The sequence below is a fragment of the Bos mutus genome, chromosome 3 (assembly GCF_027580195.1).
Source record: "Bos mutus isolate GX-2022 chromosome 3, NWIPB_WYAK_1.1, whole genome shotgun sequence".
NCBI lineage: Eukaryota > Metazoa > Chordata > Mammalia > Artiodactyla > Bovidae > Bos > Bos mutus.
The window spans coordinates 37,487,132-37,514,896 of NC_091619.1; the positions used below are offsets into that span (position 1 = coordinate 37,487,132).

A 27,765-nucleotide genomic window follows, 5' to 3' on the forward strand; every position below is an offset into this window, starting at 1 on the left:
TCTGCTTGCTGCATGACAAGCCAATGAATCCGAGAGAAGGGGTCGAACCAAGGAAGAGACTTTATTCAGGAAGCTGACTGACCGAGAAGATGGCAGGCTCAGTTCAATTCAGTTCAGTCACTCAGTCGTGTCCGACTCTTTGCAACCCCATAAATCGCAGCATGCCAGGCCTCCCTGTCCATCACCAACTCCCGGAGTTCACCCAGACTCATGTCCATTGAGTCAGTGATGCCATCCAGCCATCTCATCCTCTGTCGTCCCTTTCTCCTCTTGCCCCCAATCTCTCCTAGCATCAGAATCTTTTCCAATGACTCAACTCTTCGCATGAGGTGGCCAAAGTACTGGAGTTTAAGCTTTAGTATCATTCCTTCCAAAGAAATCCCAGGGCTGATCTCCTTCAGAATGGACTGGTTGGATCTCCTTGCAGTCCAAGGGACTCTCAAGAGTCTTCCCCAACACTACAGTTCAAAAGCATCAATTCTTCGGTGTTCAGTCTTCTTCACAGTCCAACTCTCATATCCATACATGACCACAGGAAAAACCATAGCCTTGACTAGATGCCCTTTGTTGGCAAAGTAATGTCTTTGCCTTTGAATATGCTATCTAGGTTGGTCATAACTTTCCTAGGCTAGCACCTCAAAATAACCATTCTCTGGGTCTGGATGCCAGGTTCTTTTATAAATTAGAGATGGGGGGAGGTGAGGAAGCAAAGTAAAAATATCATTAATCTTACAAACATCTCCTAGGATGGCAAGACTCAGGCAAGAGATGTGTTAATTTCTTCCTTCCTGCCACCTACAGGTGGATAAGGTTCTGAACAAAGGCACTTTAACAGTCAGGCAGAGGGGCTGGATTCTCTGAGGCAGGCATTCTGTATAATTATAATAACAAAAGTAATGAATAACAAGTCAAAGAAACAGTTCCAACATAGAGTCAAAACTGGTTCTTCTCTGCAACACACTCAGTATTCCTAAGAAACAGTGAGGAGTGGAAATCATTCAAATGGACAGAGAAACATACAAGCAGTGCAATGTGCTACTTCCACTGTGTATGGAGAAAGAAGCAGCCTGAGATAAAATCAGTTCAGTTCAGTTGCTCAGTTGTGTCTGACTCTTTGCGACCCCATGAACTGCAGCACGCCAGGCCTCCCTGTCCATCACCAACTCCCAGGGTTCACCCAAATCCATGTCCATCAAGTCGGTGATGCCATCCAAACATCTTATCCTTTGTCATCCCCTTCTCCTCCTGCCCTCAATCTTTCCCAGCATCAGGATCTTTTCAAATGAGTCAGCTCTTCGTACCAGGTGGCCAAAGTATTGGAGTTTCAGCTTCAACATCAGTCCCTCCAATGAACACCCAGGACTCATCATCTTTAGGATGGACTGTTTGGATCTCCTTGCAGTCCAAGGGACTCTCAAGAGTCTTCTCCAACACCATAGTTCAAAAGCATCAATTCTTCGGCACTCAGCTTTCTTTATAGTCCAACTCTCACATCCATACATGTCCACTGAAAAAACCATAGCCTTGACTAGACGGACCTTTGTTGACAAAGTAATGTCTCTGCTTCTTAATACACTGTTTAGGTTGCTGCTGCTGCTGCTAAGTCACTTCAGTTTTGTCTGACTCTGTGTGACCCCATAGACGGCAGCCCACCAGGCTCCCTAGTCGCTGGGATTCTCCAGGCAAGAACACTGGAGTGGGTTGCCATTTCCTTCTCCAATGCAGGAAAGTGAAAAGTGAAAGTGAAGTCATTCATTCGTGTCCAACTCTTAGGGACCCCATGGACTGCAGCCCACCAGGCTCCTCCATCCATGGGATTTTCCAGGTAAGAGTATTGGAGTGGGGTGCCATTGCCTTCTAGGTTACATCAATACAAATTCAAGGGCAATAATAAATGGCTTGGCTGATGGGTCAGGCTTCTGAAAGGCACATAACTCTAAGTAAAAAGATCATACACAAAGAGTCTGGGTAATAAACAAATGAATTGACCCATGGAAATGAATCTGTAGATATTTTTGTCTCACTATCAAATCCCACCAGAGAGCATCCACTCCAGAAGAAGCCTTCAACAACCAGGTAGATGTGATTTGTTTCTCAGTGGCCCTCTGTTAACCTCTATTCTTAGTTATAAAGATGTTTTGCAAGAGGCTGCTAATGGAGTAGCATGGTAGCAAGGATAGAGGCCATGTAAGTGTTCAACAGAATGGCTTCTCTGACACCAAGACTGATTTGACTACTGTTGCTGTTGTGTTCATCTGGTTGGTAGCAATGAATGATGCCAGTTCTTTCATAGGATACCATCTTGTGAAAATAAGGGCCTGTGGTTTAGCGGAACGCTGGGCTGGAAGAAGCATAAGCTGGAATCAAGATTGCTGGGAGAAATATTAATAACCTCAGATATGCAGATGACACCACTCTTATGGCAGAAAGTGAAGAGGAACTCCAAAGCCTCTTGATGAAAGTGAAAGAGGAGAGTGAAAAAGTTGGCTTAAAGTGCAACATTCGCTTAAAGCAAAGATCATGGCATCTGGTACATCACTTCATGGGAAATAGATGGGAAAACAGTGGAAACAGTGTCAGACTTTATTTTCTTGGGCTCCAAAATCACTGCAGATGGTGACTGCAGCCATGAAATTAAAAGGCACTCCTTGGAAGGAAAGTTATGACCAACCTAGATAGCATATTCTAAAGCAGAGACATTACTTTGCCAACAGAGGTCCATCTTGTCAAGGCTATGGTTTTTCCAGTGGTCATGTATGGATGTGAGAGTTGGACTGTGAAGAAGGCTGAGTGCCGAAGAATTGATGCTTTTGAACTGTGGTGTTGGAGAAGACTCTTGAGAGTCCCTTGGACTGCATGGAGATCCAACCAGTCCATTCTGAAGGAGATCAGCCCTGGGATTTCTTTGGAAGGAATGATGCTAAAGCTGAAACTCCAGTACTTAGGCCACCTCATGTGAAGAGTTGACTTATTGGAAAAGACTCTGATGCTGGGAGGGATTGGGGGCAGGAGGAGAAGGGGACGAAAGAGGATGAGATGGCTGGATGGCATCACTGACTTGATGGACGTGAGTCTGAGTGAACTCCGGGAGTTGATGATGGACAGGGAGGCCTGGCGTGCTGCCATTCATGGGGTCGAAAAGAGTCGAACACGACTGAGCGACTGAACTGAACTGAACTGTGATTTAGTGGAAAGTTAATTATGTCTGTTTCCTTCAATCCTGGAGGATTCAGTGATTCATCTTTATTGGAATTGACATTTGCTCTGATACAATTCTCTGCCTACAATTTCTCTGCTAAAGTGACTCACTGGCTTAGAGAATTCTTGCCTTACCTTCATGGGATAACATACGATAAAAGTACTAATCAAAGGAGATATCTCAGGATGAAGAAGATTCAAAACTATAGTGATTCTGTGATCACCATAATGGTGATGATCCTGTCCATCACCATTCAGAAGCACTCATTCCAATAAAATAGTGAAATAGTCTATTAAAGACTTAAGTTCTAGGTTAGGTATGACACACTCTGTGAGATTAGATTGCAGTCCTCATACAGTTCGTACACAGAATAAACAACAGATATATGATGTGTCTCTAATATGAGAATACACAAGTTTGGGGTAAACTGGCCAAACTAAGATTATCTCCTTGCATCGTCACTCTCTCTAGGTGAGAAAACTTATTTGTGCCTCTCATTTGCCAAATCATGGGTCTCATTGGACTAAAGTTCTTGAGAAAGCCTTTATTTCTCTGGGGAGACTATAAGGGCACAGTAAGTTTTAGTGAAACTGAAACTATTACCTAATGAACTGACTAAGTACTACCAGACACTTATGGACCAGCAGACTAAGGAAGGAATTACTCTTCTGAAAGAGTTAATTGAATGAATGGAACTAATGTTGCTGCAACACAATGGGTACCACCATGAATAGATTGAAAATTCGGTGAGTTCATGAGGTTTCTATGTTATTCTTTGTCTGATGATAACAATGAGCTGGCATGGACAAGGTAACTAAGAGCTTGTACCTTACAGCTTAGTATAGCTGATGTACTGAAAACATTAAATAAAATCCTAAAAAGGGATGCTGAGTATCAATTAGAACATTGAGACAAATTGAAATAACAGAGATTGTAGTTTGTTCCAATAACCATGTTATTTAAGTTTGTCTTTGAGAGATTTTACATCTTAAAGCCCATGTGGCAGAGATTGGATGGAAGCATAGACTGACAGGTATTTTTGCTGTCTAATCACATCCTTTCAGCTTACTATGATTTTAGATGCAATTGCAGCTGGTTCAGTAATGTCAGTTTCTTCCAAATTAAAATAAACAGTGTGGACTTTTCCAATTTTTTCTTCAGTATCTTCTCCAAAATCACAGGATATCAATTCATGTAATACCCCAAAAAAACCCAGATGTGATGGGGTTAAAGAACACTGCTGGGGTTAAACCTCAGTTAATGGGCAGAAGAAGCTGGTAGATGAATCTTCTAACCTATCTTTTGGAAGAAAATATTGGAAATGATTCTATATACTGCTTTAAGAAACTCAAGAAATTTAGCCCCAAATATTTATAGCAAACGTTTCAATTGTTATTGTTTAGTTGCTAAGTCATGTCTGATTCTTTTGTGACCTCATGGACTGTAGCCCACCAGGCTCCTCTGTCCATGGGATTTTCCAGGCAAGAATACTGGAGTGGGTTGCAGGTCCTTCTTTCTCCAGGGATCTTCCTGACCCAAAGATTGAACCCACCTCTCCTGCACTGGCAGGCACATTTTTTATCACTGAACTACCTTGGAAGCCCAAATATTTCAACATTCTATACCATTATTTTTGCTTTTCTTTATTAGCTGTATCACTTTGCCTACTTTCTACTCCATCTTTGAAATCATCTTTCAAATAAACTACCTACATCGCAGTCATTGTGTTAGGTTCTGTTCTGGTGGAATCCAAACTCAGAAGGCAGAGAATGTCTTATTTGTGACTGTGTTTCTAATTTTGTTTTAAATCAATTCCTGGTATATGGTAGTACTCAATGATTCTTTATTTTCCAATAGACAAGATTATTAACCATAGGGGAAACAAATATTTAAGGGACTATTTAATCTGACTAGAATGGAAATAACAACAGAAACATTGTCTGTATGTGTCCTTAAACTTTTTTTTTTTCTAAACAGACCAGAAATTAGAAGGTTATAAAACCAAGATGCATATAATTAGATGACAGATAATGAATACTGAACTGAAGCTTCCCCCTCCCCCCACCCAAAAAAAATAACAGAAAAAGAAAAGGCATAACGAGTTGGAAAAAATAATGATTAAAATGTTACTCTTTCAATCCATCCCCTCAACAACACTCTCTAATTCCTATTTGATTCATCAGTTCAGTTCAGTCACTCAGTCATGTCCGATTCTTTGAGACCCCATGAATTGCAGCACACCAGGCCTCCCTGTCCATCACTAACTCCCGGAGTTCACTCAAACTCATGTCCATCGAGTCAGTGATGCCATCCAGCCATCTCATCCTCTGTTGTCCCCTTCTCCTCCTGCCCCCAATCCCTCCCAGCATCAGGGTCTTTTCCAATGAGTCAACTCTTCGCATGAGATGGCCAAAGTACTGGAGTTTCAGCTTTCGCATCATTCCCTCCAAAGAAATCCCAGGGCTGATTTCCTTCAGAATGGACTGGTTGGATCTCTTTGCAACTCTCTCAAGAGTCCTCTCCAACACCACAGTTCAAAAGCATCAATTCTTTGGCACTCAGCTTTCTTCACAGTCCAACTCTCACATCCATATATAACCATTGGAAAAACCATAGCCTTGACTAGACAGACCTTTGTTGGCAAAGAAATATCTCTGCTTTTGAATATTTTATCTAGGTTGGTCATAACTTTTCTTCCAAGGAGTGTCTTTTAATTTCATGGCTGCAGTCACCATCTGCTATCCCTGTGTAATTCTATTCCTATACCCATCATTTTGCTGTTATTGATTTTGTTTTCCCTTGCAATGTGATTTTCATAACTCTAGTTTTATGTCAATTTCTAGTTATGTATCACAATGACTGTCTAAACTACAAATCCTGATTTACAAAAAAGAAAGTTTCCTTGGTGTATTTTGGCTATAGCAGTGGGGTCCTGTATTGTGCTTCTCACTCAGCAGTGCTTAAAAGAGCAGAATCCCACAAACACATTGGCATTTCTCTAAAAAAATGATATGTGTATAAATATATATGTGTATACACACATGAAGAAAATGATTGCTGAAGATTTTGCACAGCAAAATAATACTTTTCAATTTTAATAGTGTATCTTTATCTATAAAGTGCTAAATAATATAGGAAGAACCAAAGAGCCTCTTGATGAATGTGAAAGAGGAGAGAGAAAAAGTTGGCTTAAAGCTCAACATTCAGAAAACTAAAATCATGGCACCCAGTCCCATCACTTAATGGGAAATAGATGGGGAAACAGAGGACAGAATAGCTGACTTCATTTTTCTGGGCTCCAAAATCACTTCAGATAGTGATTGAAATCATGAAATTAAAAGATGCTTACTTCTTGGGAGGAAAGTTATGACCAACCTAAACAGCATATTAAAAAGCAGAGCCATTACTTTGTCAACAAAGGTCCATCCAGTAAAGGCTATGGTTTTTCCAGTGGTAATGTATGGATGTGAAAGTTGGACTATAAAGAAAGCTGAGTGCTGAAGAACTGATGCTTTTGAACTGTGGTGTTGGAGAAGACTATTGAGAGTCCCTTGGACTGCAAGAAGATCCAACCAGTCCATCCTAATGGAGATCATTCCTCGGTGTTCATTGGTAGGACTGATGTTGAAGCTGAAACTCCAATATTTTGGCCACCTGATTCGAAGAGCTGACTCAGTTGGAAAGATCCTGATGGTGGGAAAGATTGAGTGCAGGAGAAGGGGACAACAGAGGGTGAGATGGTTGAATGGCATCACTGACTCAATGGACATGAGTTTGAGTAAACTCCAGAGTTGGTGATGGACAGGGAGGGCTGGCATGCTGTGGTTCATGGGATCACAAAGAGTCACACATGACTGAACAACTGAAATGATACTGAATATAGGATTTCCTCTTTATTTACAAGTGATTCTATAAAGCAAATAAGTGAAAATATGAATTTCATAGTTTAAGAAGTTTTTACTTGGAATCTTGTTCAGTCACTAAGTTGTGTCCAAATCTTTGTGACCTAATGGACTGCAGCATATCAGGTTTCCCTGTCCTTCACTATCACCTGGAGATTTCTCAAACTCATGTCCATTGAGTCAGGTATGTCATCCAACCATCTCATCCTCTGTCATCCCCTTCTTCTATTGCCCTCAGTCTTTCCCAGCATCAGGGTCTTTTCCATCAAGTCGGCTCTTCACATCAGGTGGCCAAAGTATTGGAGCTTCAGCTTCAGCATCAGCCTTTCCAATGAATATTTAGGGTCGATTTCCTTTAGGATGGACTGGTTTGATCTCCTTGCTGTCCAAGTGACTCTCAAGAGTCTTCTCCAGAACCACAGTTCAAAAGCATCAATTCTTCGGTGCTCAGCCTTCTTTATGGTCCAACTGTCACTTCCATACATGACTACTGGAAAGACCATAGTTTTACTATACAAATCTTTGTTGACAAAGTGATGTCTATGCTTTTTAATATGTTGTCTAGGTTTGTCAGAGCTCTTCCTCCAAGGAGCAAGCTTCTTTTAATTTCATGGCTGCAGTCATCATCTCCACAGTGATTTTGGAGTCCAAGAAAATAAATTCTGCCACTGCTTCCATTTTCCCCCATCTATTTGCTATGAAGTGGTGGGACCAGATGCCATGATTATTTTTTGAATGTTGACTTTTAAGCCAGGTTTTTTCACTCTCCTCCTTCACCTTTATCAAGAGGCTCTTTAGTTTCTCTTTGCTTTTCCTGTCATTAGAGTGGTATCATCTGCATATCTGAAGTTGTTGATATTTCTCCTGGCAATCTTGATTCCAGCTGGTGATTCATCCAGGCTGGCATTTCACATGATGTACTCTGAATAGAAGTTAAATAAGCAGGGTGAATATACAGCCTTGATGTACTCCTTTCCCAATTTGGAACCAGTCTGTTGTTCCATGTCCAGTTTATAACTACTGCTTCTTTACCTGATACAGGTTTTTCAGGAGGCAGGTAGGGTAGTCTTGCATTCCTATCTCTTGAAGAATTTTCCACAGGTTGTTGGGACCCACACCATCAAAGCTTTTAGTATAGTCAATGAAGCAGAAGTAGATGTTTTTCTGGAATTCTTTTGCTTTTTTCTATGATCCAACGGATGTTGGCAATTTGATCTCTGGTTCCTCTGCCTTTTCTAAATCCAGCTTGTACATCTGAAAGTTCTGATTTCATGTACTGTTAAAACCTAGCTTGAAGGATTTTGAGCCTTTACTTACTAGCATGTGAAATGAGTGCAATTGTACTGTAGTTTGAACATTCTTTGTCATTACCCTTCTTTTGGATTGTAATGAAAACTGATCTTTCCCAGTCCTGTAGCTGGAATCTTTTAGATAGTTTTAAGTAATTGTATTAAATGTTTGTAATATTTCATGGATATTATAAATACTATTAATGTGAGCCATCATCTTTGATATGGTATTTTAAAGGAAATCCAGAAAATTTGATGCAATTTAAATGCTTAAGAACATATTAACAGTTATATATATTTTTAAAAATTTATTTGTGAAGAAAATATACAGCAGTCACCAGTATTAAGCTAGAATTTTAAAACCAGCCAAAATGCTGTTGAATTCCTTGCGATTTTCTTGGCCTAAAACAGATTATTATTAAGCAAAATTGTATATGAATTACAGTGGTACTGAAACATTCAAAATTCCTTTGTTGAAAAATTGGCTCATCGTTGTTTCACAGCTACAGATTTTCCTGATTATATTTATGGCAGGTCAAGAGATTCCATATTTTATCATTATCTTTTTTTGCTAAGCAAGAATGACTGGTTAAGGGTGCTAGAAAGAAAATGTTTCCCTTCTGGAATTTAATTAGTTTGACTTTAACTCAAAAAGAGATTCTGCTAGCTGTCAGCTCATATTTGGATCTCTAACTAATTAAAGCTCCTAGGAAGCCTATTAAAATTGTTCAAAAGCCAAGCCCCCTTTTAAAAATCTCCAACATTGCCATTCAAGGAGTGATGATGATATTATTGCTCACATATCTTGTTTATTACATTTGTGTTGAAAATGAGCTGGAATATGCAATCTATTTAATTCTGTCCTTTTTTTTTTTTTTTTTTGTAAAATGCTTTGAAATGCATCAACATTCGACACGCAGCACTTTTATTAAGCTGGTAGATATCTTGATAAAATGGGTGTAAGAACAATTTAAAGTCCCCTTTTCTGGTACAGTTGCCAAGATATTCCATTTTTGTATGTTTTGATTTTCAGAGCACTAGTTATTATACTTGTAAAAATCTTGTTAAATTAGAAAATGGAAATTATTTACCTGATTTTTCTTATTCAAGCCACTATAAATTTAATTTGGTTCTGCTGAACTCAGAGACAAGGCAGTATCTAGAGCAGGATTTTTAAATTTGAGACTTGTTAAGGAAATAAAATGATTTACTATTCATGATATTTGTGTATTTTTAGAGAATGGAATTTCTCCTCTAATTAAAGTCTGTGGTTTCCCCCATAAAAAATAACATGACAATCTCCATAGGAAAATAAAAACATCAGATCAGATCAGTCGCTCAGTCGTGTCCGACTCTTTGCGACCCCATGAATCGCAGCATGCCAGGCCTCCCTGTCCATCACCAACTCCCGGAGTTCACTCAGACTCACGTCCATCGAGTCAGTGATGCCATCCAGCCATCTCATCCTCTGTTGTCCCCTTCTCCTCCTGCCCCCAATCCCTCCCAGCATCAGAGTCTTTTCCAATGAGTCAACTCTTTGCATGAGGTGGCCAAAGTACTGGAGTTTCAGCTTTAGCATCATTCCTTCCAAAGAAATCCCAGGGCTGATCTCCTTCAGAATGGACTGGTTGGATCTCCTTGCAGTCCAAGGGACTCTCAAGAGTCTTCTCCAACACCACAGTTCAAAATTCACACACACATATCTATGTTTTACTCCCCCTCTCCCCCCATCCCATTTTTTACTAGTTCTACTCTGTGTTGTGGAATCTGCTTCCTACCTGGGGAATTGATTGTGAGTCTTGATCTTTGTACATGCACATGCTCAAAGATCAGTGTACCAAAGCTATTAATTGACTTCTATGAGAAGCTTTTCTTTCTCCAATATTTTCTGCAGGATGATAGCTGTGGCTTTTAGATACTGCAGCTCTCTTTCCCTTTGATCTGGCCACATGGGCTGCACTGTGTCTAGAAAGCAAGTCAGCTCCAAATTCATAAACTAACACATTGAAGAAGGAGGTTGTAAAACCCTTGTTGGCAGGAAGAATTTATTTCTATTTAGAGTGACACCTGGAAACCAGTGCTTAATGTTTTAGCAATAGAAATGCCAATATAATTTCTGGAAAAGACAATCAAACTGTCCCTGGGAATGTGGGCCAAAATTTTTACTTGTTTATAACTGCATGTAAATCAATGCTTTATTTCTAGGATAGTGACAAGTACAAGTGGCAGCTTCATAAACATTGGTTAATAAAGTGGCCTTGCCTCCATGGCATCACCAAATGAGTGTATCATATTTCACTTTAGAGTTGGTATGAAGTATAGGATAGAATTCTAATTTGAGTGCTAAATTTGGGAGTCAATGGTTATAAATTACATAGCAATATTTATATGTGTATAATTTTTTGAGAAGAGAGAATCTTCTTTAGGTTCTCAATAAAACCTTTATTATTTAGAACTTATTATTTTTTAGAGCATTTTTTCTTTGCATTAAAAGATCTCTTCTCAATTCCTTAATTGCATAGAGATAATATGTATTTTATTCACCAAATTAAAAAAATGGCAGAGGCTAGTGGTCATAGGGATGACTGGAACCAGAGAATTAATCTTTATCCTCTCCCTGCCATATCACTCTAACCTTTTATTCTGTGAGTTGGGTCGTACCAGAAGCTCTGAGCTTAACTCTTTAAACACTTTCATCCAATAAAAGGAAAAAAAAATTTTTTTCCTCCTATATCCACTTAAAAAAAAAAAAAAAAAATTCCCAGAGAAGGTTTCTATTAGCCCAGTCTCAACCATGTACATGTTGTGCAAGAATGTCTAGGGAGTTTGATACGTGGAGACAAACACTGATCAGAAAAAAAAAATCATAAATGTTCTAAACATGGTCCAATACAAATTGATTGACTGTTTGAATGATGAAGATAAGAGAAGGAATTTGTCATCCTAAAGGATTCAAATCGCTAAAATTAGCAAAGTTCAAACAGTCTAAAAGAATATGTGCAAGACAAATATATAGATATCTACCCAGACTTGGCCACTCAGATCTGGAAATCGGATTGTAGTTATCAACATAAAAATTGTTTCTAGTAACATAAATAGGAGTGACATATAAAAGAATACACAGGCTGATAATAGAAGAACATATAGCATAATAATGGAGAAAGAAATGGCAACCCACTCCAGTATTTTTGCCTGGATAATCCCATTGACAGGGGAATCTGGTGGGCTATAGTCCATGGACTGCAAAAGAATTGGATATGACTGAGTGACTAAATAACAACAACACAGCATGTGAGGATTAGCAACGGAGAACATAAATAGTTAAAGAGAGGAGAGAATCAAGAAAGTGACTTTAAATCAACAAAAGTCAAGGGTGAAGTGTATTTCTGGAAAGCAAAATCAGAAAGAGGGGCCAAATACTACCTCAAGAGCATTCTCTATACTTAAAGACTAAAAAAAGCTTGTTTGATTTGTTTACTAGAGAGTTTTTAAAAAGGTTATTTTGTTAGTGAATATGGGGAGAAAATCCAGAGTGGAGTGAATAAATATTTTTTAAGAGCAATATGTGTATATGGTGATGGTAAAGGATTTTTTTCCCTTTAAATTATAGAGCTATCAAGAATGCCTGGGAGGAAATTTAAAAATATATTAGGACAGAGAAACTACTGAGTAGAAGAGAGAAGATTTCAGTCAAAAGTAAGGAACTAAATGTTAAAGGACAGCAAATTCTGGAAGACAAAAAGAAAGAATTCAATCAATAGAACAGATTAAAAACATTAGAATTGAAAAGCATAGCTGTTCTTTTCCTCAAAAATTTAAAAAGCACAGTATTTTAAGTTAATAATTAACAAATACTGAGAAAAGTGTGAAACCATAGTCTGGAAAAATAGTATCTCAAGCAGAAAGAAATAAATGTACAAAAAGCTACATGGACATCAAAAGCAGGGAGAGAATACAGACCAGCTATAAAAGAATCACAGAAGACATAATCTGGGGGATGCGGGAAACAAAACATTACATTAGAAGTGAATATTTAACACACCTAAGATTGAGGAACAAAAGTTAAAAAGATTATGGATTAAAACTACAGCAGCAACAGCAAAATTATACTAAGGAAGAATATCAGAGGAAAGTTTAAGAAATAAAACTAGAAAGGAAATAACAGTGTAACAAAAAACTAAGAGTATTAAAACAGTTTATAGCAGTATTATTTGAATCCAGGCTAAATTTTGTATTATTTTTTAGAAAGTATTGAATAAGTTATTGTTCAATTTAATGAAATTTCCTTTATGTTCAGTTCAGTTCAGTCGCTCAGTTATGTCCGACTCTTTGCAACCCCATGAATCGCAGCACACCAGGCCTCCCTATCCATCACCAACTCCTGGAGTTTACCCAAACTCATGTCCATCGAGTCAGTGATGTCATCCAGCCATCTCATCTTTTGTTTTCCCTGTTTCCTCCTACCGCCAATCCCTCCCAGCATCAGGGTGTTTTCCAATGAGTCAGTCTTCGCATGAGGTAGCCAAAGTATTGGAGTTTCAGCTTTAGCATCAGTCCTTCCAAAGAACACTCAGGACTGATCTCCTTTAGGATGGACTGGTTGGATCTCCTTGCAGTCCATGGGACTCTCAAGAGTCTTCTCCAACACCACAGTACATAAGCATCAGTTCTTCAGTGCTCAGCTTTCTTCATAGTCCAACTCTCACATCCATACATGACCACAGGAAAAACCATAGCCTTGATTAGACAGACCTTTGTTAGCAAAATAATATCTCTGCTTTTTAATATGCTATCTAGGTTGGTCATAACTTTTCTTCCAAGGAGTAACCATCTTTTAATTTCATGACTGCAGTCACCATCTGCAGTGATTTTTGGAGCCCAAAAAAATAAAGTCAGCCACTGTTTCCACTATTTCCCAATCTATTTCCCATGAAGTGATGGGACCAGATGCCATGATGTTAGTTTTCTGAATGTTGAGCTTTAAGCCAACTTTTTGACTCTCCTCTTTCACTTTCATTAAGAGACTTTTTAGTTCTTCTTCACTGTCTGCCATAAGGGTGGTGTCATCTGCATATCTCAGGTTATTGATATTTCTCCCGGCAATCTTGATTCCAGCTTGTGCTTCCTCCAGCCCAGCGTTTGTCATGATGTACTCTGCATATAAGTTAAATAAGCAGGGTGACAATCCTTTATGTTACTACATAGTAATCATAGGAATTTTACTTCTAGGAATTTTTAATGATAATTAAATGTAACCACAAAATGAAAAAAAAAGAAAAAAGAAGTCTGCATGTTAGTTTAACTGACAAATGTCAAAACTAAACAACCCAACGTAAGAAATGATAATTGATGTTTCCATAAAACACAGTGTCTTCAACTATTTTAAATTATTTTAACTCAAATGATAAAAAGGAAACAAAGTTTATACATATACATTATAACTATTATAAAATATAATAAGAATCAAACTATTTTTCAGTAAAAATAAAGACAAGAAAGTATATTACTAAGCCTGTTGTACTTATTTTCATTAGTACGACTAAGCACTGTAGGGTAATTTTGTGGGTTTATATATTTTTTCTTTAGTTCTATAAATTTGTTGTTTTGTTTTCAAGTTTAACTTTTTATTAATTAATTTATTTTTAATTGAAGGAAAATTACAACATTGTGTTGCTTTTTGGCATACATCAACATGAATGAGTCATAGGTGTACATATATCCCTTCCCTCCAACCTCCCATCACATCCCACTCCTCTAGGTTGTCACAGAGCACTGGTTTGAGTTCCAGGAGTCAAACAGCAATTCCCACTGGCTATCTATTTTCTATATGTTAGCGTATATATTTCCATGCTAACTCTCCACTTTCCCCCTCTCTCCTTCCTAACCACACTCCACACAAGTCTGTTCTCTATGTCTGCATCTCCATTGCTGCCCTGTAAATAGGTTTATCAGTATCATCTTTCTACATTGGATAAATAGGTATTAATATGTGACATTTGTTTTCTCTTTCTGATTTTGTTCTTCACTCATGCAGCCATGTCCTACTCTTTGTGAACCCATGGACTGCAACACGCCAGGCTTCCCTGTTCTTTACCATCCCTTGGAGCTTGCTCAAATTCATCTCCACTGAGTTGGTGATGTCATCCATTCATCCCCTCCTCTGTTGTTCTCTCCTCCTCCTGCCTTCAATCTTTCCCAGTATCAGGGTCTTTTCTAATGAGTTAGCTCTTTGCATCAGGTGGCCAAAGTAATGGAGCTTCAGCTTCAGAATCAGTCCCTCCAATGAACACCCAGGACTCATCATCTTTAGGATGGACTGGTTGGATCTCCTTGCAGTCCAGGGGACTCTCAAGAGTTTTCTCCAACACCAGTTCAAAAGCATCAGTTCTTTAGTGCTCACTCTTCTTTATGGTCCAACTCTCACATCCATCATGACTACTGGATAAACCACAGATTTGGCTAGATGTTGGCAAAAAGTGATGTCTCTACTTTTTATTACACTGTCTAGGTTTGTCATAACTTTTCTTCCAAAGAGCAAGCATATTTTAATTTCATGGCTACAGTCACCATCTGCAGTGATTTTAGAGCCCAAGAAAATTGTCTCTCACTGTTTCCACTGTTTCCCTACCTATTTGCCATGAAGTGTTGGGACTGGATGCCATGATCTTAGTTTTGTGAATGTTGAGTTTTAAGCCAGCTTTTTCACTCTCCTCTTTCACCTTCATCAAGAGGCTCTTTAGTTCCTCTTCACTTTCAGCCATAGGGGTGGTTATCACCTGCATATCTGAGGTTATTGATATTTCTCCTGGCAATCTTATGTCCAGCTTGTGCTTCATCCAGCCTGGCATTCCACAGATATACTCTCCATGTAAGATAAATAAGTAGGGTGACAATATACAGCCTTGACATATTCCTTTCCCATTTTGGAACCAGTCTGTTTTTCCATGTCCAGTTCTAATTGTTGCTTCTTGAACTGCATACAGATTTCTCAGGAGGCAGATAAGGTGGTTTGGTATTCCCATCTCTTGAAGAATTTTCCGCAGTTTGTTGTGATCCACACAGTCAAAGGCTTTAGCATAGTCAGTGATGCAGAAGTAGATATTTTTATGAAACTCTTTTGTATTTTCTATGATCCAGGTTCTTCTGCCTTTTCTAAAAACAGCTTGAATATCTGGAAGTTCTTGGTTCATGTGCTGTTGAAGCCTGGCTTGGAGAATTTTAAGCATTACTTTGCTAGTGTGCAAAATGAGTGCAATTGTGCAGTAGTATGAACATTATTTGGCATTTCCTTTCTTCAGGGTTGGAATGGAAACTGACCTTTTCCAGTCCTGTGGTCAACGCTGAGTTTTCCAAATTTGTTGGTAGATTGAGTGTAGCACTTTAACAGCGTCATCTTTTAGGATTTGAAATAGCTCAACTGAAATCCATCACCTCCACTAACTTTGTTCGTAGTGATGCTTCCTAAGGCCTATGTGACTTTGCATTCCAGGATATCTGGCCCTAGGTGAGTGATCACACCATTGTGGTTATCTGGGTCATTAAGATAATTTTTTTTATAAGTCTTCTGTGTATTCTTCCACCTATTCTTGATATCTTTTGCTTCTGTTAGGTCCATACCATTTCTGCCCTTTATTGTGCCCATCTTTGCATGCAGTGCCCTTGGTATCCCTAATTTTCTTGAAAAGATATCTAGTGTTTCCCATCCTGTTGTTTTCCTCTGTTTCTTTGCATTGATCACTGACAAAGGCTTTCTGTTCTCCTTTTGCTATTCTTTGGAACTCTGCATTCAGATGGGTCTATCTTTCCTTTTCTCCTTAGACTTTACCTTCCCTTTTTTTCTCAGCTATTTGTAAGGCCTCCTCAGAACCATTTTGCCTTTTTGCATTTCTTTTTCTTGGGAATGATTTTGATCACCACCTCTGTACAATGCTATGAACCTATCAACAGTCCTTCAGATCTGTTATCAGATCTATTCCCTTGAATCTGTTTGTCACTTCCACTGTATATTCATAAGCGATTTGATTTCAGTCATACCTGAATGACTGAGTGGTTTCTGTTACTTTCTTCAATTTAAGTCTGAATTTTGCAATAAGTTCATGATCTGAGCCACAGTCAGCTCCTGGTCTTCTTTTTGGTAACTGTATAGAGCTTTCCACCTTCGGCTACAAAGAATATAATCAATCTCATTTCACTATTGACCATCTGGTGATGTCCATGTGTAGAGTCATCTCTTGTGTTGTTGGAAGAGGGTGGCAGCTATGACCAGTGTGTTCTCTTGGCAACACTCTGTTAGCCTTTGTCCTGCTTCATTTTGTACTCCAAGGCTAGACTTACCTCTACTCTAGGTATCTCTTGATGCCCTACTTTTGCATCCCAGAACCCTATGATGAAAAGTATTTCTTTTTGGTGTTTGTTCTAGATAGTCTTGCAGGTTTTCATAGAACCATTCAACTTCAGCTTCTTTGGCATTACTGGTTGGGGCATAGACTCGGAATACTATGATATTGAATAGTTTGCCTTGGAAATGAACAGAGATCATTCTGTTGTTTTTGAAATTGCACCCAAGTACTGCATTTAAGATTGTTTTGTTGACTATGATGGCTACACTCTATTTCTTCTAAGGGATTCTTGCCTACGGTAGTAGATATAATGGTCGTCAATTAAATGTGCCCATTCTGATCCATTTTAGTTCACTGATTTTTAAAATGTCGATGTTCACTCTTGCCATCTCCTGTTTGACCACTTCCAGTTTAACTTGATCATGAACCTAACATTCCAGGTTCCTATGCAATATTGTTTTTTACAGCATTGGACTTTACTTACACCACCAGACACATCTACAACTGTGTGTTGTTTTTGCTCTGGCTCAGCCTCTTCATTCCTCTGGAGCCATTTCTCCACTCTTCTCCAGTATCATATTGGGCACCTACTGACCTGGGGAATTTCTCTTTCACTGTCATGTATTTTTGCCTTGTTCATGGGGTTTTCAAGGCAAGAGTACTGAAGTGGTTTGCCATTCCCTTTTCAAGTGGATCACTTTTTGTCAGAACTGTCCACCATGACCCGTCTATCTTGAGTGGCCCTACGTGGGATGGCTTATAGTTTCATTGCAAGGCTGTAATCCATGTGATCAGTTTGGTTAGTTGTCTCTTACTGTGGTTTCATTTTGTCTTCCCTCTGATGTATGAGGATAAGAGGCTGTGGAAGCTTCCTGATGGGAGGGACTAGCCATGGGGCAAATGGGTCTTGCTCTGGTGGGTGGGGCTATGCTCAATAAATCTTTAATCCAATTTTCTTCTGATGAGTGGGGCTGTGTTACCTCCCTATAGTTTGGCCTGAGGCCACCTCCTTCAAAAGGACTCATGCCAGCTCTCTGCAGCTCCAAGGACTGTTGTATTCAGTGCCCCTGCCCTGTAGCATGCCACTGTAGACCCACACCTCCACCAGAGATTGCTGGACAGTCACAGGCAAGGCTGGCTCAGTCTCTTGTGAGATCACTGTTCCTTTCTCCTGGATCCTGGTACACGTAAGGTTTTGTTGTGTCCTCCAAGAGTCTGCAGAGAAGGCAATGGCAACCCACTCCAGTACTCTTGCCTGGAAAATCCCAGGGATGGGGGAGCCTGGTGGGCTGCAGTCCATGAGGTCACGAAGAGTCGGACACGACTGAGCGACTTCACTTTCACTTTTCACTTTCATGCATTGGAGAAGGAAATGGCAACCCACTCCAGTGTTCTTGCCTGGAGAATCCCAGGGACGGGGGAGCCTGGTGGGCTGCCGTCTATGGGGTTGCACAGAGTCGGACATGACTGAAGCGACTTAGCAGCAGCAGCAGCAATAAGTCTGTTTCCTCAGTCCAGAGGGTTTGTAATCAAATCCCACTGGCCTTAAAATTCCCTGGGCATTCTCAGTCCCTTTGCAGATCCCAAGGTTGGGAAATCTGTTGTGAGCCCTAGAACTTTGGCAACAGTGCAAGAACTTCTTTGGTATAATTGTTCTCCAGTTTGTGGGTTGTCTGCTCAGTGGATCTATGGTTGGGCTAATGGTAATCTCCTCTAGGAGGGCGTATGCCACATGCCACACTTCCCAGGTCTGCTGTAGTCAGAGCCCCGTCCCTGTGGCAGGCCACTGCTGACCTGTGTCTTCACAGGAGGCACTCAAACACTCAAAGGCAAGTCTGGCTCAGTGTCTTGTGGGGGTCATTTTTCCTTTCCCTGGGCCCTGTTGAACACAAGGTTTTGTTTGCACTCTCTGAGAGTCTCTGGCGGGTATGAGGTTTGATTCTAAACGTGATTTTGCTGCACCTACTGTCTTGTTAGGTCTTCTCTTTTGCCTTGGATGCGGGCTATTTTTTTTTGGTGGGATCCAACATTCTCCTGTTGATGATTGTACAGGAGCTAGTAGTGTGATTTTGGTGTTCTCACAGGAGTAGGTGAGCACAAATCCTATTCTGCCATCATACATAACGACTTTCTGAATTACTTCACTCTGCATAATAGGTTCAAGGTTTATCTACCTCATTGGCACTGACTCAAATGCATTGCTTTTTATGACTGAGTAATATTCCATTGTATGTTAGTTCTGTAAATTTTTACTTCCTGAATTTTTAAATGTTTAAATTGGATCTGTACACAATTAAAATGGCTCAGTGGTAAAGAATAAGCCTGCTTATGCAAGTGAAACAGGTTTGATTCTTGTGTCAGGAAGATCCCCTGGAGAAGGAAATGGCAACCCACTCCACTATTCTTGCCTGCGAAATCCCATGGAGAGAGGAAAGTGGTGGGCTACAATCCATAGGGTTGTAAACAGTTGGACTCAGCAACTAAACAACAGAATATTTTAGTTTTCTTAATGATTGGATATACTTTTCATTATTAATTATCATTACCTTTGGGGATATTCCTCCTTTTGAAATTTCCTTTTTCTGAAATTAAAAGAGTAATACTAGTTTTTCATGCATATTTTCTGCACATTGTATTGTTTTTCATCATTTAATTTTCAACCCATTAGTGTCTTTACCGTTAAAGCAATTTCTTTAGTCAGCATGTTATAAGGTTATGCAATGTTATGGAGCCTGACAATCTGTCTATTAACTGGAGTATGGAGTACTTAATGCAGTTACACTTAATGTGAGTATTGAGATTACTGGCTTTAGATTATTATTTTACCTTTTGCTTTCTGTTTTGCCTGGTTTTGTTTCTTGTCCCCTGTTTTCCTGTCTTAAATTAATTAAGCATTTTAAAAAATATTCAATTTAATCCTGTGTTTTCATCTTTTTAGCCAGTGTTAATTTCAAGTGGTTAAACTAGAGATTTAAATGTTCTTTGAATGTGCATCATTAACTTATAATAGTCTACCTTAAAATGATATTCTAATTTTACAAAAATTCTAAGATCTTTATCAGAATCGTTTTCCATTTATCCTCACTTTGTGCTCCTATTTTAATGTATTTTACCTCTCCATAATTTATAAACTTCACAATATATTGGTATTTTTCCTTAACCAGTCAAGAAATTAACTCTTTCAAAATATAACAATTAAAATTGTATTATATTTGAATACGTAGTTACAGTTCTATAACTATACATGTCTTTCTGGATATTTGGGCTTTTTCTTCAAATTTAAGAACTTCCTTTAGTGTCTCCTGTAGTAAAAGCTCATGGAGATAAATTTTCTGTTTTTTATTGTCTGAAAATATATCTATTTTATCTTTTCTTTTTTTGTGGCTCTCCTAATATTACAATATAATTTATATACTTTTCTGAATGTTTTGACAAACATATATAATTGTATAACAAGGGCCATAATGAAAATGTAGACCAATTCTTCAGTTCAGTTCTGTTCAGTTCAGTCGCTCAGTCGTGTCTGACTCTTTGAGACTCCATGAATCGTAGTACACCAGGCCTCCCTGTCCATCACCAACTCCCGGAGTTTACCCAAACTCATGTACGTCAAGTCGGTGATGCCATCCAGCCATCTCATCCTCTGTCGTCCCCTTCTCCTCCTGTCTCCAGTCCCTCTCAGCACCAGGATCTTCCTCAAATTTTCCTAGTGCCTATTTATAGTCAAGCATCCCTCAGTCCCAGCCCCAGGCAATTCAGAGTCTGTTTTTTGTCCCTATAGATTTGCCTTTTCCAAAAATTCATGTAAATGGACTCATGCACTATGAGGACTTTTAAGTCTAGCTTCTATACTTTAGTAGTACTATATATCTGTTACTCAGCCAAATTGTCCCTTGTATCAAGAGTTTATATTTTATTATTTGGTGAGTAGTATTCTGTTTTATGGATAATACTTTTCTTATCAATCCATAAGAGATCAATTGTGAATAATATGATATAAATGCCATCATGCATGTCCTTATATGAATTTAATTTGTCATTTTGCTTGGATAAGTGAATAAGATTTCTGAGTCTTATGATAAATATGTTTTATTTTATTATGTTCTGTCGCTTCAGTCGTGTCCAACTTTTTGTGATCCCCGAGGACTATAGCCCATCAGGCTCCTCTGTCCATGGGATTCTCCAGGCAAGAACACTGGAGTGGGTTACTATTTCCTTCTCAAGGGAATCTTCCCAACCCAGGGATTGAAACCACATCTCCTGTATTGGCGGGCAGATTCTTTACTTTATGAGGCACTATCAACTTTTTTTCCAAATTAAATAAAGTATTTCACATTCCCACCAAAAATGTTCCAGAGCACAATGCTATTCTACACCCATAACAGCATTCTCACCAGCAGTTGGTATTGTCATATTTTTAAAAAATTGAATTTTAATCACTCTAGTTGGTATGCTGTAATATTAATATTTAGTGGTTTTAAGTTTTTCTAAAACCAAATAATATTGAGAATTTCTTCATGTGTTATTTGCCAAAAGTATATCTTCTTTGTTGCTTTATCTATCCAAATATTTTGCCAATTTTAAGCTGAGATATTTATATTCCAATTACTGAGTTAGAGATTTATTGATATACCATAGATACAATCACTTTAGGAGATGTATCATTTCTAAATATTCTGTACATATATGAGACTGGTGGTTTCATTCTGTAAAGAGAGTCTTTTAAATAGCAAACACTTTTATATTGAGTCTAATTTATCTTTTTCTTGTTTTCTTTATTTGGCTTGTATTTTTGAAGTTGTATCTGCTGAATCCTTGCCTAATCTGTGATCAAAATTTTTTTCTACTTCCAGGACTTATAAAGACTTAAGTTTTACTTCTAGATCTAGGATCAATTTATACTTTAATTTTTTCTTCCAAATGAATCAATAAAAAATATTTATATATTGCACAGGATGTTTACATAAGATTTTAGCAGTGTTTTTATAATATCAAAAATGATGAATCAATTAAAGTAACCTATTTTAATAAGCAATTAAAATAAGTAACAATGATGAATTTCCCAAGCATATTTTGGAAAAAATATCTGAAAGGGAACACATATAATATGTAACCAATGACTATAGAGATTTTGTTGTTATTCAGTTGCTTAGTTGTGTCATACTTCTTGTAACCCTAAGGATTTCAGCTTGCCAGGCTTCACTGTCCTTCACTATCTTCCAGAGTTTGCTGCAACTCACATTCACTGAGTCAATGATACCTTTCACCCACCTCATTCTCTGTCACCTCCTGGTCCTCAATCCCTCAATCTTTCCCAGATCAGGGTCTATTACAATTAGTCAGCTTTTTACATCAGGTGGCCAAAGTATTGGAGCTTCAGCATCAGTCCTTCCAAAGAATATTCAGGACTGATTTCCTTGTGATAGATTGGTTTGATCTCAGTCCATGGGGTCGCGAAGAGTCGGACATGACTGAGCGACTTCACTTTCACTTTTCACTTTCATGCATTGGAGAAGGAAATGGCAACCCAGTCCTGTGTTCTTGCCTGGAGAATCCCAGGGACGGGAGAGCCTGGTGGGCTGTCGCCTATGGGGTCGCATAGAGTCGGACATGACTGAAGTGACTTAGCAGCAGTAGCAGCAGCAGCCTTGCTATCCAAGGGACTCTCAATAGTCTTCTGCAACATCATAGTTCAAAAGCATCAATTCTTTGGCACACAGCCTTCTTTATAGTCCAACTCTCACATCCATACATGACTACTGGAAAAACCATAGCTTTGACTATACGGACTTTCACCAGGAAAGTGGTGTCTCTGCTATTTATTACACTGTCTAGGTTTGTCATAACTTTTCTTCTAAGGATCAAGCGTCTTTTAATTTCCTGGTTGCATTCACCATCTGCAGTGATTTTGGGGCCCAAGAAAATAAAGTTTGTCACTGTTTCCATTGTTTCCCCTTCTATTTGCCATTAAGTCGTGGGACCAGATGCCATAATCTTAGTTTTTTTAATACTGAGTTTTAAGCCAGTGTTTTCACTCTCCTCTTTCACCTTTATCAAGAGGCTCTTTAGTTTCTCTGGTATTCCCATCTCTTTAAGAATTTTCTACAATTTGTTGTGATCCACACAAAGACAAATAAAATATTCCAAACATCTTTATATATCAATAAAAGTACAGACAAATGAATCAGGTGTATAAACTGTTAATTAAGGCTACTATTTTATTCTGAAGATAAGAGAGTAGAATAAAATAGGAAATGTATACACAAATTTTACAACTGTATTGGAAATGTTTGTTGCTTAAGATCTTTCGTGGATACGTAGAGATTCATTATACTGCTTTATAAAATTTTAAGTGATACAAGTTTTTTCTTTCAAGTGATTTAAAATGCACTATAAGTTAAATAAGGCATTAAAGGAAATTAATTAATATATATATATATATATATATATACATTTGAACAATTATAAAGTTAGCTTTCATCAGTATCTCTTTTTTTTTATTCAAGTACAATATTCTAGACAAATGTTTATAAATTAAAGTAAAAATAAAGAAAACTTATAAAAGGTGTTAATAATTTCTCATATTTTGTTATCCAAGGAACCTAAACCTAAATATCTATAAAGCATATGGAAATTAATTTGGATGAAAATTCAATGTTTCTGTTAATTGATCTCTTTTATATGTTCAGTTCAGTCGCTCAGTCATGTCTGACTCTGTGACCCCATGAATTGCAGCATGCCAGGCCTCCCTGTCCATCACCAACTCCCGGAGTTTACCCAAACTCATGTGTATCAAGTCGGTGATGCTGTCCAGCCATCTCATCTTCTGTCATCCCCTTTTTCTCCTGCCCCCAATCCCTCCCAGCATCAGGGTCTTTTCCAATGAGTCAACTCTTTGCATGAGGTTGCCAAAGTACTGGAGTTTCAGCTTTAGCATCAGTCCTTCCAATGAACACCCAGGACTGGTATCCTTTAGGATAGACTGGGTAGATCTCCTTGCAGTCCAAGGGACTCGCAAGACTCTTGTCCAGCACCACAGTTCAAAATCATCAATTCTTTGGTGCTCAGCTTTCTTCACAGTCCAACTCTCACATCCATACATGACCACTGGAAAAACCATAGCCTTGACTAGATGGACCTTTGTTGGCAAAGTAATCTCTGCTTTTCAGTATGCTATCTAGGTTGATCATAACTTTCCTTCCAAGAAGTGAGAGTCTTTTAATTTCATGGCTGCAGTCACCATCTGCACTGATTTTGGAGCTCAAAAAAATAAAGTCTGACACTGTTTCCACTGTTTCCCCATTTATTTCCTATGAAGTGATGGGACCAGATGCCATAATCTTCGTTTTCTGAATGTTGAGCTTTAAGCCAAGTTTTTCACTCTCCACTTTCACTTTCATCAAGAGGCTTTTTAGTTCCTCTTTGTTTTCTGCCATAAGGATGGTATCATCTGCATATCTGAGGTTAGTGATATTTCTCCCTGCAATCTTTATTCCAGCTTGTGCTTCTTCCAGGCCAGCGTTTCTCATGATGTACTCTGCATATAAGATAAATAAGCAGGGTGATAATATACAGCCTTGACGTACTCCTTTTCCTATTTGGAACCAGTTTTTTGTTCCATGTCCAGTTCTAACTGTTGCTTCCTGACCTGCATATAGGTTTCTCAAGAGGCGCATCTAGTATCTAAATGTTTTTAGTAATTAAAGAAAATATATATTGTCTTAAATTCTCTTGACACTTTTTATTAATGTTTGATATTCAGTTCAGTTCAGTCACTCAGTCGTGTCTGACTCTTTGCGACAAGATCAACTGCAGCATGCCAGGCTTCCATTTCCATCACCAGCTCCCAGAATTGCTCAATCTCTGTCCATGGAGATGGTGATGCCATCCAACCATCTCATCCTCTGTCATCTCTTTCTCCTTCTGCCTTCGGTCTTTCTCAGCATCAGGAACTTTTTCCAATGAGTCAGCTCTTCACATCAGGTGGCCAAAGTATTGGAGCTTTAGCTTCAGCATCAGTGCTTCCAGTGGATATTCAGGGTTGATTTCCTTTAGGATTAAGAAGCTGGATCTCCTTGCAGTCCAAGGGACTCTCAGGAGTATCCAACACCACAGTTCAAAAGCTTCAGTTCTTCAGTGGGTCAACTTCCTTTACTGTCCAACTCTCACATCCATACATGACTACTGGAAAAACCATAGTTTTAAATAGATGGACTTTTGTTGGCAAAGTAATGTCTCTGCTTTTTAATATGTTGTTTAGCTTGGTCATAGCTTTTCACCCAAGGAACAAGCATCTTTTAATTTCATGGCTGCAGTTGCCATCTGCAGTCATTTTGGAGCCCAAGAAAATAAAACTCTGCCACTGTTTCCATTGTTTCCCCATCTATTTGCCATGAGGTATGGGACCAGATGCCATGATCTTCGTTTAGAATGTTGAGTTTTAAGCCAGTTTTTTCAAGCTCCTCTTTTACTTTCATCAAGAGGCTCTTTAGTTCCTCTTTGCTTTCTGCCGTAATGCTGGTGTCATCTGCGTATCTGATGTCATTGATGTTTCTCAGGGCAATCTTGATTACAGCTTGTGCTTCATCCAACCGGACATTTTGCATGTTGTACTCTGCATATAAGTTAAATAAACAGGCTGACAATATATAGACTCGACGTACTCCCTTCCCAATTTGAAATCAGTCCATTGTTCCATATCCAGTTCTAACTGTTGCTTTTTTGACCTGCATACAGATATTTCAGGAGGCATATACATTTTTAAAAGGTCATCTGGTATTCCCATCTCTTAAAGAATTTTCCACAGTTTGTTGTGATACATACAGTAAAGGGCTTTGGCATAGTCAATAAAGCAGAAGTAGAAGTTTTTCTGTAACTCTCTTGATTTTTCTATGATCCAACAGATGTCGGCAATTTGATTTCTGATTCCTCTGCCTTTTCTAAATCCAACTTGAACATCTGGGCATTCTTTGTTCATGCACTGAGCCTGGCTTGGAGAATTTTGAGGATTAATTTGCTAGTATGTGAGATGGGTGCAATTGTGTGGTGGTCTGAACATTCTTTGGCATTGCCTTTCTTTGATATTGGAATGAAAACTGAATTTTCCAGTCCTGTGGCCACTGCTGAGTTTTTCAGATTGCAGGCATATTGAGTTCAGCTTTTTAACAGCATCATCTTTTAAGATTTGAAGTGGCTCAACTGGAATTCTGTCACCTCCACTAGCTTTGTTCGTAGTGATGCTTCCAAGGGCCCACTTGACTTCACACTTCAGGATGTTGGCCCTAGGTGAGTGATCACACCATTGTGGTTATCTGAGTCATTAAGATCTTTTCTGTATAGTGCTGTGTATTCTTGCCACCTCTTCTTAATATCTTCCACCTCCCTTATGTCTATACTGTTTCTGTCCTTTCTTTGCATGAAATGCTCCCTTGATATCTCTAATTTTCTTGAAAAGATTTCTAGCCTTTCCCATTCCATTGTTTTCCAGTTTCTTTGCATTGATCACTGATGAGACTTTCTTATCTCTCCTTGCTATTCTCTGGAACTCTGCATTCAGATGGGTATGTCTTTCCATTTCTCCTTTGCCTTTAACTAATTTTCTCAGCTATTTTTATGTCCTCCTCAGAAAACCATTTTGCCTTTATATTTCTTGGGGATTGTCTTGATCACCACCTCCTGTACAATGTCACGAGCCTGCATCATAGTTCTTTGGACACTCTATCAAATTTAATCTCTTGAATCTGTTTGTCATTTCCACTGTATAATTGTAAGGGATTTGATTTAGGTCATACCTGAATGGTTTTAGTTTCCCCTACTTTCTTCAGTTTAAGTCTGAATTTTGCAATAAGGATTTCATGATCTGAATCACTGTCAGCTCCGGTCTTGTTTTTGCTGACCGTATAGAGCTTCTCCATCTTTGGCTGCAAAGAAAAATCAGTCTAATTTTGGTATTGACCATCTGGTGACATCCATATGTAGAGTTGTCTCCTGTGTTGTTTTAAGAAGATGGCTGCTATGACAAGTGTGTTCTCTTGGCAACACTCTATTAGCCTTTGTCCTGCTTCATTTTGTACTCCAAGGCCAAATTTGCCTGTTACTCCACGTATTTCTTGACATTCTACTGTTTCATTCTAGTCCCCTATGATATAAAGGACATATTTTTTGTTGTTAGTTTTAGAAAGTCTTATAGGTCTTCATAGAACCATTCAACTTCAGCTTCTTCAGCATTACTGGTTGGGACATAGACTTGGATTACTGTGATATTGCCATTGGAAATGAACAGAGATCATTCTGTTGTTTTTGAGATTGTACCCAAGTACTGCATTTCAGATTCTTTTGTTAACTTGAGGGCTACTCCATTTCTTCTAAGGGATTCTTGCCCACAGTAGTAGATATAGTGTGCATCTGAATTAAATTCACCTATTCTGGTCCATTTTAGTTCACTGATTCCTAAAATGTCCATGTGCACTTGTTCACTCTTGCCATCTCCTGTTTGACCACTTCCAATTTGCCTTGATTCATGGACCTAACATTCCAGGTTCCTATGCAATATTGCTTTTTATAGCATTGGACTTCACTTCCATCACCAGTCATATTCACAACTGGGTGTTGTTTTCATTTTGATTCTGTCCCTTCATTTTTTCTTTGAGTTATATCTCCATTCTTCTCCAGTAGCATATTGGGCACCTACTGACCTGGGGAGTTTATCTTTCATTGTCATATCTTTTTGCCTTTTCATACTGTTCATGGGGTTTTCAAGGCAAGAATACTGAAGTGGTTTGCCATTCCCTTCTCCAATGGACCACTTTTTGTCAGAACTGTCGACCATGACCTGTCCATCTTGGGTGACCCTTCAGGGCATGGCTCATAGTTTGAGTTAGACAAGGCTGTGATCCATTTGATCAGTTTGGTTAGTTGTCTCTGATTCTGGTTTTTATTCTGTCTGCCCTCTGTTGTATGAGGATAAGAGGCTTGTGGAAACTTTTGTTGTAAAATTAAATTTAAAATTATAAGCATTTGTTATCATGAGTGAGAAT

General features: G+C 38.6%; 1 pseudogene; it reads right to left on the reverse strand.

Moving 5' to 3' along the window:
- The window catches only part of LOC102284764 (renin receptor pseudogene), a 52,262-nt pseudogene extending 25,619 nt beyond the window's left edge, over window positions 1–26,643 (reverse strand).
- Between the last annotated feature and the right edge of the window lie 1,122 nt (window positions 26,644–27,765).